At 41.9% G+C, this 13,710-nt stretch overlaps 1 long non-coding RNA gene across 1 annotated transcript in view; it reads left to right on the top strand.

Annotated features, from left to right (window-relative positions):
* LOC123602024 overlaps positions 1–13,710 on the top strand; it is a 152,340-nt gene that overhangs the window by 24,662 nt on the left and 113,968 nt on the right. The window contains exon 2 of the long non-coding RNA XR_006714315.1: positions 9,501–9,743. This is a non-coding gene — a long non-coding RNA (uncharacterized LOC123602024). The remainder of the gene's footprint in view (positions 1–9,500; positions 9,744–13,710) is intronic.

Here is a 13,710-nt window from a genome sequence, read left to right as displayed (position 1 = left end):
ATTTAGCCTTTTAATCTGTGTGCGATTTCGTTCTGTGTATGGTGTGAGACAGGGCTCCAACGTTGATCTTCTAAATGAATTGACAGGTGTCTCACCCACTCATCAAAAACTATCCTTCCCTACTGATTTAAAATGCTGCTTTTTGGGGGTGCCTGGGTGGCTCAGTCAGTTAAGCATCCGACTCTTGATTTCAGCCCAGGTCATGATCTTGCAGTTCATGGGATCTATCCCTATGTCAGGCTTGGAGCTGATAGCGCAGACCCTGCTTGGGATTCTCTCTCTCTCCCTATCTCTCTGATCCTCCCCTGCTCATGTTCTCTCTCTCTCTCTCTCTCTCTCTCTCTCTCTCTCTCTCTCTCAAAATAAAAAAATAAACTTAAAAAAGATAAAATGCTGCTTTTTATCATGAACTGAATTCCTGTATGAATGTGAATCTGTCTGGACTTTTATTCTGTTTCAATGATCTATTTGTTTATATCTGTGCCACTTAATCATTGTTTAACTTATATAATTTATGAGGTAGTCGGATAGCTATTTGTCTATTCCCGCATAAAGTGATTTACAATTTTAATTTCCATTTTAATTTTTTATATCCGGTAGAAAAAGTTTCCCTGCATTGCCTCCTCTCTTTTCTGGTTTTATTTTTAACTTTTGAAAATTTTAACAAAATAAGATGTGTACATAATTTAAAAACTAAATAAATGAGAAGGCTTATAATTACAAACAACACTTGTCCTACTACTCTTCATTTCCTCATTTCCTCTCCTCAGAGGTAATCACTTTTACCTCTTTTAGCTGGTATTTCTGGCATTAACCTTTAAATTTCTAAATAATGTTATTATACCGCTAATTGCTTTGATTGATCACTTTTTCACATCATTTATTGACTTCCACTCATAAATATTCCTCTGTTTTACATCGTACCCCACTCCCTCTTCAACAGAGTTTATCACAATTTTGGCTAAATACATAATTCATGTTTACATTAAGATTGGACAAATACTTGGAGTATTTGATTAGTATATTAGTATTGATTAGTATATTATGTATATTAGTATATTATGAGAGTTGATTAGTATATTATGACTACATTTCCTTTCCAGTATAAATAAAATCCTTTCTTGTTTTTTTTTTTTTTTTGGAGTTATTAATTGCTCCTGTTTTTACTTGTGTGATTTTTTTTTTTATAAACATATCTCAGTTTTTTCCAAATATTCCATTGAAGGACCACATACCTATCAGCAGATTTTCTCCCATGCTCAGAAGCATTAGATAGTTTTTTTACTTCTTCCTTTACCTGGAAGCTTTCTTCCCAGAAACTTTTGTCTTCCTCCTTCAATTCCTTATTTTCTTAATCTCAAGTCTTTCTCTTTTTAAATTTGTTTCCTTGTTTTGTTGGAGCATGTTTTCCAGTTGCTGTCAACATTTCTGTATTCTTATGTTTTAGATATGTTATTTTAATTTAATTTTATTTTGAGGGGTAGGGGCAGAGGGAGAGGGAGAAAGAATCTCAAGCAGGCTCCTCACTGACAGTGAGGGGCTTGATCCCATGACTCTGGGTTCATGACCTGAGCCGAAATCAACAGTCGGATGCTCAACTCACTGAGCCACCCGGGCACCCCTAGATAGGTAACTTTTAAATAGTACATATTTGGGGTTGATTTTTTGATCTAGATGGGCAATCTTAGTGTTTTAACTGGCCAGTTAGTCTATCTACATTTAATCTAATTCTCTACATTGTGTTTAATGTAGAGAATTTAATGTTTAATGTTTTTATTTACCATCTATTCTATGTTTTTTTTTCTTCTCTTTCTTTTTGTTTTCATTGATTTTACTAGCTTGAAAATTTTCTTTCCTATCTGCTTGGAAATTGCACACTTCATCTCCTTTTTCTTGGTGATTATTCTAGAAGTTACAGTATGCATCCTTGACTTATCAAATGTTACTTAATTCCTTTACCTTCCTCCCAGACAGCACAAAAACTTCAGTATTAATTATCATATTCCCAAATTTCATGCTTTTATCGCTATGTATTTCAATTCTCTGTATATTTAGACACCTTAAGGCATAAAAGTTATTATTCTACATGGTCAATATTCATTTAGATTTACTCATGTATTTACTATTTTCTTTGCTCTCCTTTTTCCCCCCTCAACTATACCTTCTGCCCGTGATCATTTTTCTTGTGTCTGAAGTGCATTCTCTATCATATACTTTAGTGGAGATCTACAGAAGGCAAAATTTCTGTGCTTTTACTTATCCAGTAATGTCTTTATGTTGCCTTCATTTTTGAAGCATATAATTTTGCTGAGTTTAGAATTCTAGATGGGTGGTTATTTTCTTTCAATACATTGAAGATAACATTCCCTTGTGTTCTGGCTTTTTATTTTATTTTGTAATATTGAGATGTCAGCTGTCACTCCATCACTCCTTTGAAAGCAACTTTTTCTCTAGCTTCTTTTAAGATTTTCTCTTTCTTGGGGCACCTGGGTGGCTCAGTGGGTTAAGTGTCTACCTTTGGCTTGGGTCATGATCTCATGGTTCGTGAGTTCAAGCCCTGCCTGGGGCTCTGCACCAGCAGTGCAGAGCCTGCTTTCAATTCTCTGTCTCCATCTCTCTTGGCTCCTCCCCTGCTCTCTCCCTCACTCTCTCTCTCAAAAATAAACATTTTAAAAATTAAAAAGAAAATGGCTTTTCTCTTTCTTTTTGCTTTTCTTCCAAACCAAAGTGTGGATTTCTTTATATTTGTCCTGAGGATTTATTGGGTTCCCAAATTTGTGAGTTGTTTTCTTTCATCAATTCTTAAAAGATTATTAGTAATTTTTTCTTAGATTATTGTTTTTACTCTATTCCTCTCTACTGTCCTCTGTGGTCTGATTGGAGAACATATGTCTCCAAGATCTAACATATATATATTAGATCTTTTTCTATGACAAACCATGGCCTGTGGGTCAGCCGTCTATTTTTGTAAACAAAGTTTTGAATATAGTCATGCTTATTTATTCACCTCTTGTCTATGGCTTTTTTTTTTTTTTTTTTTTTTTTTTAAGCTACAGTGGCAACCGACACAATATAGCCTGCCTGCCTGGCCTAAATTATTTACTACCTGACCTTTCAAGCAAAAGTTTGCCAAAGCTTACCTGATGTTTTTTATCCTCTCTTCTGTTTTCTTTCTCATCCTTTTGGCCTTTCTGTAACACATTCTGGATCTCTTCTTCTGAGTTATATTCCAGTTTCCTAGTCTAATCTTTGGCTATATCTGCTGGACTGTTAGACTCTGCATTAAATTCTTAATTATGGGTCTTATATTTTTCAGTTGTAGAACTTCTACTTGCTACTTTTTCAAATCAAAGTCACTTTTTTGGTTTCCACATCCCAGCTGAAAGTTTCAAGCTTTTCCTTTTCTCTTTTAAGACAAGAAACATGGTTTTGGAGTCTGTGCCCAGTACTTTCACTCTCTGAAGTTAGGGTGTCTTTCTGGGTTTGTTTGAATGGTAATATTCCCAGCTGCTGGTTTTCACTCATAGAGAACTTGCACTTGACATTGCATTTAAGCATATTTTTTTTTTTTTGGAGAAATAATCTGAGGCCTAGGATGAAAATATATACCACCACAGAGAACGTTCATTTGCTTCTGACCCTTTGGGACCACATGAACTGAGATCCCAGACTTGAGATTCTCAGAGTCACCCACATGAGAACAGTGTTACTTCCACACACTGGAAGGTTCCCAAAGTCATCAGCACACTGGAATCACCAGGGGAGCTTCCAAATCTACTGATGCCTGTGTCCCACCCCCAGAGACTGTGACTTCATTGGTCTCTGGTGCAGCCTGCACTTTGGAATTTTTCAAAGCTCCCCTGAAGGGATTCCTGGGTGGCTCAGTCGGTTAAGCATCCGACTTGGTCTCAGGTTATGATCTTCCGGTTCATGGGTTTGAGCCCCACGTTGGGCTCTGTGCTGATGGTGCACAGAGATTGCTCGGGATTCTCTCTCTCCCAATCTCTCTCTGCCCCTTCCCTGCTTGTGCTCTCTCTTGAAAATAAACAAATAAACATTAAAAAAATAATAAAATAAAAGCCCTCCTGAGATCCTACTATGCAGGCACATTTGGGAAGTCCTGCTCCAAGAGTAAAGCCCTTCAGGACCTCAACTTAATGTGTGTCTATCAGACTCTCCACTTGGCTGTTCCTTTTATCTCTTTTGTCCAGTGAGGTTGCCAGATACCGCAGCTCCCTATTGCAGCCTTTTCTTCCTAAGCAGAGCAAAAACAGCGGTGAGACCTTGCTTCTCAGATTCTCCAAAATTTGGCCATAGTAATCCATCACTATCTTACCAGCTTTTTGATGCTTTGAAGAATTGAAATATAAATATGTTATTCATATTTGTAAAATATAGTTTAATTATATATTTCAGTCTAGTATCTTAAAAATAATATATTTAATATTTATAAATGAAAATATGCTAATTATAAGATAATTATAAAGATATATACATATATAATATATTTAAATAATTAAAATTGTATCTGGATATATTGTTTCCCTACAACTGTTTTTTTTGTTTTGTTTTGTTTTGTTTTTTGATTTTGTGTGTGTGTGTGTGTGTGTGTGTGCACACGCAGAGGTATCCATGCTGCTTCCACTCCCAGGAATGTTTTATTTTGTTACTTCCTTTTTTAAAAAAATCATTTATTTATTATTTTTGAGACACAGAAAGGGACAGAGCACAAGCAGGGGAGGAGCAGAGAGAGAGGGAGGCACAGAATCCGAAGTAGGCTCCAGGCTCCAAGCTGTCAGCACAGAGCCCGACACGGGACTTGAACTCGTGAACTGCAAGATCATGACCTGAGCCGAAGTCAGATGCTTAGCCAGCTGAGCCACTCAGACGCCCATCCCTACAACTGTTTTAGTTGACCTCAGCGGGAAGGTTGTTATAGCCTACAATCCAGAGAGCGGAAAGTTCTCTACTTGCTTTTTATAAGGAACAAGGGGAGTATTTTACAGTTCTTACCCTCCTGATAATGTCCATTTTATCCACTCCCTGAAATTACAATTTGGCCAGGATTTGAAATCTAGGCTAAAACTTAATTTTCCTTTAAATACTTGAAGTCACCGCCTTATTGGTCTCTAACATTCATTGTAGCTGTGAATAATCCTATTTCTACCTCCTGTCTGTTTTCCTTGTAAATGGCTTTTTTTTTTTTGCTCCTCGGGGGAACCATTAGGATCTTCTCTTTTCCCCCAGAACTCAGACATCTCACAACTTACGTACTTTGGTATGGGTTATTTCATCCATTTTCTTGGGCATAGAAGAGGTACTTGCAACCTGGAGATTTATTGTTTTCAGTGCTAGAAATTTTATTGCTGTGTTACTTCTGTATTTCCCACCTCTCTGTTTTCTCCCTTCTCTTTCTTAAGAAATCATTTTGCTTGGCTAGTGCCTCCTCTTATATTCATCCCCTACATTACTTTTCTTTCCTTTCCTATTTTTTAGTGCTATGTGTTTTTGTGCTAGTTCTTGGGAGATTTCCTCAGCTTCTTCCTCCAACCTTCCTATTAAATATTGGATTTTGATTAAGTTTTTATTTCCAGCAGAAAATTTGACTTCTTGTTCTTTGATTTTATCCTTTTATATCACCTTTATTTCTGGGTATAAGGATACAGTTTCTTCACTTATTTCCCTAGTGTTGTAGGAAAATCTTATATCTCCTTCCGTTTGTTTTCTCGAGATTTCTTCTTTTTTTTCTTTATTCTTGCATTGGTCTTTCTCTTTCGTGCTGAAGGTTCTCATCAATAGTTTGGGAGGGTTGGCACACTGATTCTATTTAAGAGTGAGCCTCTAAAATATTGTTTGGAGGGCCTGAGTGTGTGGACAGGATTTGTTGACCTCTGGGCTACATTTAGGGGTGATTGAACAGAGAGTTCATAAGAAGCAAGAAAAGAAAGGAAAGAGAAAGACAAAGGAAGGAGGGAAGGAAGGAAGGAAGGAAGAAAGGAAGGAAGAGGGAGGGAGGGAGGAAGAAAAGAGAAAAATGGAAGCTTCATCCTTAGGACCATTTAGTTTGTACAAAGAGAGAGAGAGAGAGAGAGAGAGAGAGAGAGAGAGAGAATCTTCTGATCTTCTTTATGCACCTGTCAGCATATGGAGCGCAATTTTGGGAAAGGGAACCATGCAGTTCAACCATTTCTTTTGCAGAATTCCGCGTGCCTCCCCTCTGCTGTCTCCATTTGCGTAAGCTTGAGTCTCAGCCTTGCCCATTAAATTAAACAGAAAAGAACTCTTCAATCCATGGTCTGGGAGATTAGTAGCCTGACTGCCTGAGGTGGAGGAAGGATATGGCTAACCCACTGACAAGCTTCGAGCAACGCCGATTTTTAGCTCCGCACTTCAACCCAGCCTTTCACTGAACCTGCCGTCTCCAAAGCTGAGCATCTCAGGTTTTCCTTTGAGGTGATTTGGCTCACTTATTAGCGGTCATTCCCCTCCAGGTGGCTTGGCTCATTACTTCCTTCGCATGCTACAATCAGTCACCTCTCCCCCATCCAGTTCCGTCTTCCAAAATTGCATCTCTTTACAGGTTTCTACCTTCTTTTGTCATCCTAGTTGCCTTACTCTCAACATAGTGGAGTCTCCAGCAGGAGAGGAGACAATAATCTTCCTACTTCACACATATCCCAATCAACTCTAGATGGCCTGTCTATCAAAAACAATGTTCTTAAGGTTTTACCAGGATTACTTTTGAATGTCTAGGTTAAGAAGGGACAATTCTATGTTACTGCGTCTTCCTATTTGAGAACATGGTAAATCTTCCATTTATTTTTATTTTGTTCATTTATTTTAATGTTTATTTATTTTTGAGAGAGTGCAAAGAGTAGAGGCGCAGAGAGACAGAGGGAGACAGATTACCAAAAGCGGGCTCTGTGCTGACAGCAGAGAGCTCGATGCGGGGCTCGCACTCACCAACTGTGAGATCATGACCTGAGCTAAAGTCGGACGCTTAACCGACTGAGCCACCCAGGCGCCCCCTCTCCATTTTATTTTGTTCATTATGATGTTCCGCAAGGTTGTACATTTTTCATGTTAGGTCTGTCACTACTAGTATTCCTCAGACGAAGGGCACAAGGGACACACATGAAAAGCAAATTCGTGAGCTTGCCGATTGACCTGAAAAATCAACCCCATTACATAACGCAAAAGGACAAAGAGAAAAAATAGGAGAGAACAGCAAAGAGATGTCGAAGCAGATCCAGCAGTCCCAACAGCTTCTAGTAAGAGTTTCACAAAAAAGAGAACAGAGAGAGTAAAGGGGAGAGGTCAAAAGAAACGAAAGAATATGAGTTCCTACAGTTGCAGAATGAGAAGAACACACTAACACACATACCCTCTTTCACAACGTGGGCAACATTTCAGAAAGATAAAGAGGAAATTCTAAAGGATTCAAGAGAGCAACAATGAGCTACATCAATTTATACCCTGAGGGCTTTCTCCGTTGTGGTAGACAGATTAGAATCACTGACTAGCGAGCCAGAGAATGAAATCTGCAAATGTTTGTCTCTTGGGAGCAAGCATCGTCTGTCACCAGGACTCAGAGGCTCTTGGAAGTTTTGCCAGCATTGCATTCCTGCGTCTGTCACTGTATGTGCCACCATTGAGGGACCACTAGTTAACAGCAGATAGCACAGGGGCCATCTATCTTGCAGGTAATGGAGATGCCTCCAGACTCCCTGGTGCTTCATCAAACATACTCCATTTAGAGAAATGCCTCCTCCTCTCATCCTTCCAATGGCTCAGAATCCCCCCAAACTCTTTGGAACAGAAGAGGGGCTTGGACACTTAGCAGTGAAATCTCCACTGCTTTGGAATGGAGAAAGAATATCCTTTTTAAAAAAATTTTTTTTAATGTTTATTTATTTTTGAGAGAGAGAGAGACAGAGTGTGAGTGGGAGAGGGGCACAGAGAGAGGGAGACAAAGAATCTGAAGCAGGCTCCAGGCTCCGAGTTGTCAGCACAGAGCCCACACAGGGCTCGAACTCATGGACCGCGAGATCATGACCTGAGCTGAAGTCGGACGTTCAACTGACTGAGCCACCCAGGCGCCCTGAGATTTTTTTTTAAGTTTATTTATTTATTTTTTTGAGAGAGAATGAGAGAGAGAGAGAGAGGGAGAGAGAGAGAGAGTCCCAGGCAGGCTCTGCACTATCAGCACAGGGTGTGATGCAGAGCTTGAACTCACCAGCCATGAGATCATGACTGCAGCTGAAGTCAGACACTTCAACAACCAGGCCACCCAGGTGCCCCCTTTCTCTTGAGATCTTTAAGTACTCTGTCCAGATCTGTCTCTAATAAGATGTGGGGCAAATCGATGGTGTACCTGATAAGTAAATGTATATACCTGTATGTATCTACAGACACACACACACACACACACACACACACATGAAGAGGAAGGACCTCAAAACCACCTTATAAGGCAGGCTTTATCCCTCATGAGCAAATGGGTTATAAATGGCAGCCTGAGAGCTGTGGCTGGATAGTCTCGCTTGTCATTAGGGCTATGGAAAAGGGACATATGCATGCTGATTATGTGTACGAGATACCTAATCTGTTCTGGCACAAACTGTTGAAACCCTGTCCCTTTACCCACCCCCCACCCCTTCACTGCCTCTGAGTGACTGTCCAGCTGCGGGTTTGGGAATCTGCAAAGCATGAGCATCTGAGTCATTGCCTGAGATCCAGGACTAGCCTGAGAACGTGAGTCTGTGTTCCAGCCCATTTGAGCCCATTCACTCAGTAAACTTGAGCTTAGTGGCTGGCGCTAGGGAGACAAAGATAAACGTGGCTCTGACTTTAAGGAGCTCAAATTCCAGCTCCATCACCTACTGGGCAAGTAGGCTTGGATAAGTCATTGAAGCTCCCGGATCCTTCCGTTGCTCATCTTTAAATTTTTTTTTTTAATGGTCATTTATTTTGAGAGAGAGAGAGAGAGAAAGCATGAGCAGGGAAGGGCAGAGAGAGAGAGAGAGAGGGAGAGAGAGAATCCCAAGCAGGCTGTGTGCTGTCAGTGCAGAGCCCCATGTGGGGCTCGAACTCCCAAACTGTGAAATCACAACCTGAGCTGAAACCAAAAGTTGGATGCCGAACAACAGACTGAGCCACTCAGCGCCCCTAATTGCTCATCTTCAAATACAATGCTAGCTTTGCCTACCTGCCTCATAGGGTTTTACTTTTTTGTTTTTTTATTTTTGTTTTTGTTTTTGTTTTGGATGGATATCATCAGGTAATACACATGAAAGTAGTTATGGGAAAAACTGTAGGACATCGTTATCATTTTCCTTATGATGTCTTTGTCCGAATCTGACTTTCTAAGTAAACCGTGAATTCAACTAATGCTTTCATTCCCCTCTAGCGTGAGCTGTGTCTGCTTCTTCGTGGTGTGTGGCTGTTCTATCTCCCTTCCTTTTCATCCCTCGTCACTTCTCCTCCATTGGATTCTGCAGGTGCGCCTGAGTCACTTATGCTCTGGGTGACTAAAGTTCTCGGCCCTTCTCTCGAAGCACCTGGAAGGACTGGATGCAATGCCGCTGGCTGGGAGGACCCTCCCTGAGCTCTCCTGGGTGGTGACATCCACCATCTTTGAACTTCCCAAGGGGTGTCTCAGCTGCTGTCCTGGAACGGCGCTAGAAGAGGAAGGAGGCTGGTTTCCCATTGCTGGAATTCGAATTTCCAATCTTGGGTCTCCGGTCAATACATACCACCTATTTAAAAAAATTTTTTTAATGTTTATTTTTTAGAGAGAGAGGGAGAGAAACAGAGCACAAGCAGAGTAGGGACAGAGAGAGAGACAGGGTCACAGAATTCGAAGCAGGCTCCAGGCTCTGAGCCATCAGCACAGAGCCCGATGTGGGGCTCAAACTCATGAGCTGTGAGATCATGACCTGAGCTGAAGTCAGATGCTTAAGAGATGGAGCCACCCAGGCGCCCCTACATACCACCTATTTTAAATCAAGTTAATGACAGTTAACACTTCAGTGTTCTAAGAACTTCACACATATTAACTTACTTAGTCTCCATAGCAACCCAGTACAATCCTGAGTCCTGGAGGAAAACATTGAGACTCCAATTAGCCAACAAACTTGCTCCAGGTCAAAAAGCTGACGAGTAGCAGAGCTGGGATTTGAGCTCAGGAAATCTGTCCCCAGAATCTAGGCTCCTAACCACATTGTTATCCTAGCTCTTTAAATGAGTTTTGCTTAAGTAGCTCAGAGTCCAGAAAATCTCCCAGCGTTTTAAAGCCTCTTGCTGGATTCTGGCATTCCTTGATTCTTTGAGGATTTAAATAAATCATTGATGATTTAAATGAATCTTTGAAAGTCATCTCTGAGGTTCCATCCCTAAAATCCCACCTCCTCTGGTCCCGACACTCCAGCCAGTTGAATACTAATGTCCTCAGTGCTTGACTAGAAGGCTCGTGGCAGGTTGAGTCATATGAAATTGTCAATATTCGCCCAGTTTTGGGTCCTATACAAATGGCAGATTCAACTTCATGTTTGCTGAGCCCCTACTTCGATGCCAGGTTTGATTCCAGACCCTTCCCTCATGTTATCTCATGTAATCATCATGACAATACTTCAAAGTGTTCTTAAGCCTAATTTTTCAAGTAAGAAAGCAGGCTCCGTCTAACTAGCAGATCATGCAGCAATTTGTTTTTTCATTTTTTAACTTTTTTTTTTAACATTTTATTTTATTTTTTGAGAGACAGAGACAGAGCACGAGCAGGGGAGGGGCAGAGAGAGAGAGGGAGACACAGAATCAGAAGCAGGCTCCAGGCTCTGAGCTGTCAGCACAGAGCCTGATACAGGGGCTCAAACCTGCGAACGCAAGACCCAGGCGCCCCCCATGACCTGAGTCAAAGTCGGACATTCACCCAGGTGCCCCATTAATTTTTTAAAGTTTATATTTGAGAGAGAGAACGAGAGAGGCAAAGACAGAGGGATTGAGGATCTGAAGCAGGCTCTGTGCTGTCAGCACAGAGCCCCACATGGGGCTTGAACTCAAGAGCCTCGAGATCACGGCCTGAGCTGAAGTTAAATGCTTAACCAACTGAGCCACCCAGGTGCCCCCATGCAGCAGTCTTTAAATGGTAGGTCCAGGGATTCTGTTCTTAGATGGGTTCACTGCATGGTGTCTATAGGTTGAGCCCCGGGAGCCGGCTGCTCCTGGAAGACCCAGAGGCAAAAAATGAAGGGTCGTATTCACCTGGCAGATTCAAGTTATACAAGTTTTAAAGTGACATGAGTCAGAAAGGGAATGTAATACAACCTCCGGAAGACAGGCAGATATGACTCAATCAGCAGCAGGTCAACTTTGGAAACCGGCATCACACCTGCTCGGTTTCTCTTCAATATTGTCACGGCCATTGGAGTTCACAGACCCGAGGGTGTTCTTGGGGTTGGAGGGTGATTTGCCTCATTGGAGAACCCTGTTGTGGGCAGAAGAGCAAGGAGAGGCCAGATGGAGGGCCTCGGGAAGAGCCGGAGACCGTTGGGACTCAGGTTAAGTCAAGCACACGTGGAAAACTGAGGGGTCGTTTGGGGAGGAGGCTGGATGGGAAGGTCTTTTGTGGTGCAACCAGAAAAGCACGAGAATGCCGGCCTCTCCAGATTCTCCAGTGCTGACTGAGCCATCTGGAGCTTGGGAATCCAGTCCAACCACCTGCAAACATTTTGGGATGACGCTAAGCTGGGAGTTGTGGAACCCGGGCTGGGAAAGGAGGAGGGAGTGTTAAACGGGTGCAAACACACTGAGATGTGTTCCACTTGGGTGGAATATTATTCGGGGATAGATGCAGAAATAGTTGAAGTGGTTCATAGGCTTTCATTTTAATTCTTTGGTTTTCCTCTGTGGGGAACTACTTTCATCTGGTTCTTTTCAATATGGATTGAGTCATATTCCCTTTATTTGCCACAAGTATTTTAAAGCAGTGAACAATTGCTGCCTCCCTCGTTCTCAGGGGGTTGATTGGGACACCCTTGCTGAGCCCCTGTCTCACCACGCGTAGGAGTTTGACATGAATTCCCAGCCACTGGAACAAAAACACCAAAAGAAAGTATGAGCGGATGTTGGCATCGATCGACAGATCTTTGTTTTAACTCTTTTTTGGGGGCAACTTGCCCCGTGTTGGGAGTCCAAAGGCTTGAAGGCTGCCTTCTAAGGGCTTATCATCTCTTTAGGGGAAATGTAATATACACACAGAACATAAGACAATGTTTTGTAAATGCCAAATGTATGGTAAACAGATAATGAAAATCATAGGATGCAAGGGGCTGGCATTTGCAATGGAGCTAATAAGGCAAATGTTCCTGGGGAGGTGATGTTGAAGCTGATTTTTAAAGAATGAGTCTTCAGGGGTGAGCAGAAGCATTGCAGATAGAAGGAATGGTGCACACATGTGCATGCGCACACACACGGGCACACACACGCACACACATATCCAGGGGTGGAAGAGCCTATATTTGCCTAGAACCCAAGTAAACCAGTTTGAACAGAGTGGCAGTTTTGTTGGGAAATTAGTATGAAAGCCTCCTCCTTTTCTCTGTCTACACCTGGCCCTTGAACAATGTAGGGATTAAGGGCACCAAGTCCCCCTCCGCCCCAGCATGCAGTTAAAAATTCATGTATAACTTTTGACTCCCCGCTACTTAACTACAAATAGCCTACTGTTGCCCAGAAGCCTTACCAATAACACAAACAGTCAGTTAACACATTTTGTATGTCCTATGTATTCTATACTGTATTCCCACAATAAATTAAGCTAGAGAAAAGAAAATGTTATTAAGAAAATCATAATGGCGGGGGTGCCTGGAGGTTCAGTCGGTTAAGTGTCTGACTTTGACTCAGGTCATGATCTCACAGTTTGTGAGTTCAAACCCAGCATTGGGCTCTGTGCTGACAGCTCAGAGCCTGGAACCTGATTCCAGCAGGCTCTGCCCCTACCCTACTCATGCTCTGTATCTCTCTCAAAAATAAATAAAACATTAAAAAAAAAAATTAACGAAAATCATAAGGAAGAGAAAATGCATTCACAGTACTGTGCTGCATTTACCTCCCCACCCCCCAAAATCCAACAATAAGCGACTTAGCAGTTCGAACCCATGTTGTTCAAGGTCAACTGTATGTGCTCCCAAGTGATCTCATTTAGTCCTGCACATTTAAATACTATCTGTGTGCTGATGGTTCCTGGATTTATATAACTCAAGCACAGACCTTTCTTCTATATTCCAGACCCGCTCATCTAATGACCTTGTCAATGTCTCCCCTTGATAATCCCACCAGAATTTCACACGGAACACACCCACAATGGACCTCCTGGTTTTCACTTTCCTGACTTGTCCCTGCCCTCCCACATCCCATGTCTTTCCCCTCTTGGCAAATGGCCTCTTTCACTTTCCTGACTTGTCCCTGCCCTCCCACATCCCATGTCTTTCCCCTCTTGGCAAATGGCCTCATGATTCACCCGGGTGACAAAGCCAGAACCCTGGGATTCACGCTTGACTTCTTTCACTTACTCCATGACTCTCCTCCATCGATTATAGACATCAGCTTTCCCCACAAGAGTGTCTCAGCTCTGTTCACGTTTCTCTGACTCCGTGCTGTCACCCATATACCCACGTTCAAGGCACCTACCTCTTCAGCCTGTCATTCTGTAAT

The sequence above is a fragment of the Leopardus geoffroyi genome, chromosome A1 (genome assembly GCF_018350155.1).
Source record: "Leopardus geoffroyi isolate Oge1 chromosome A1, O.geoffroyi_Oge1_pat1.0, whole genome shotgun sequence".
NCBI classification, from domain to species: Eukaryota; Metazoa; Chordata; class Mammalia; order Carnivora; family Felidae; genus Leopardus; species Leopardus geoffroyi.
Note: the sequence above shows the minus strand (reverse complement) of the source record. Positions and strands in the feature narration are given on the sequence as shown.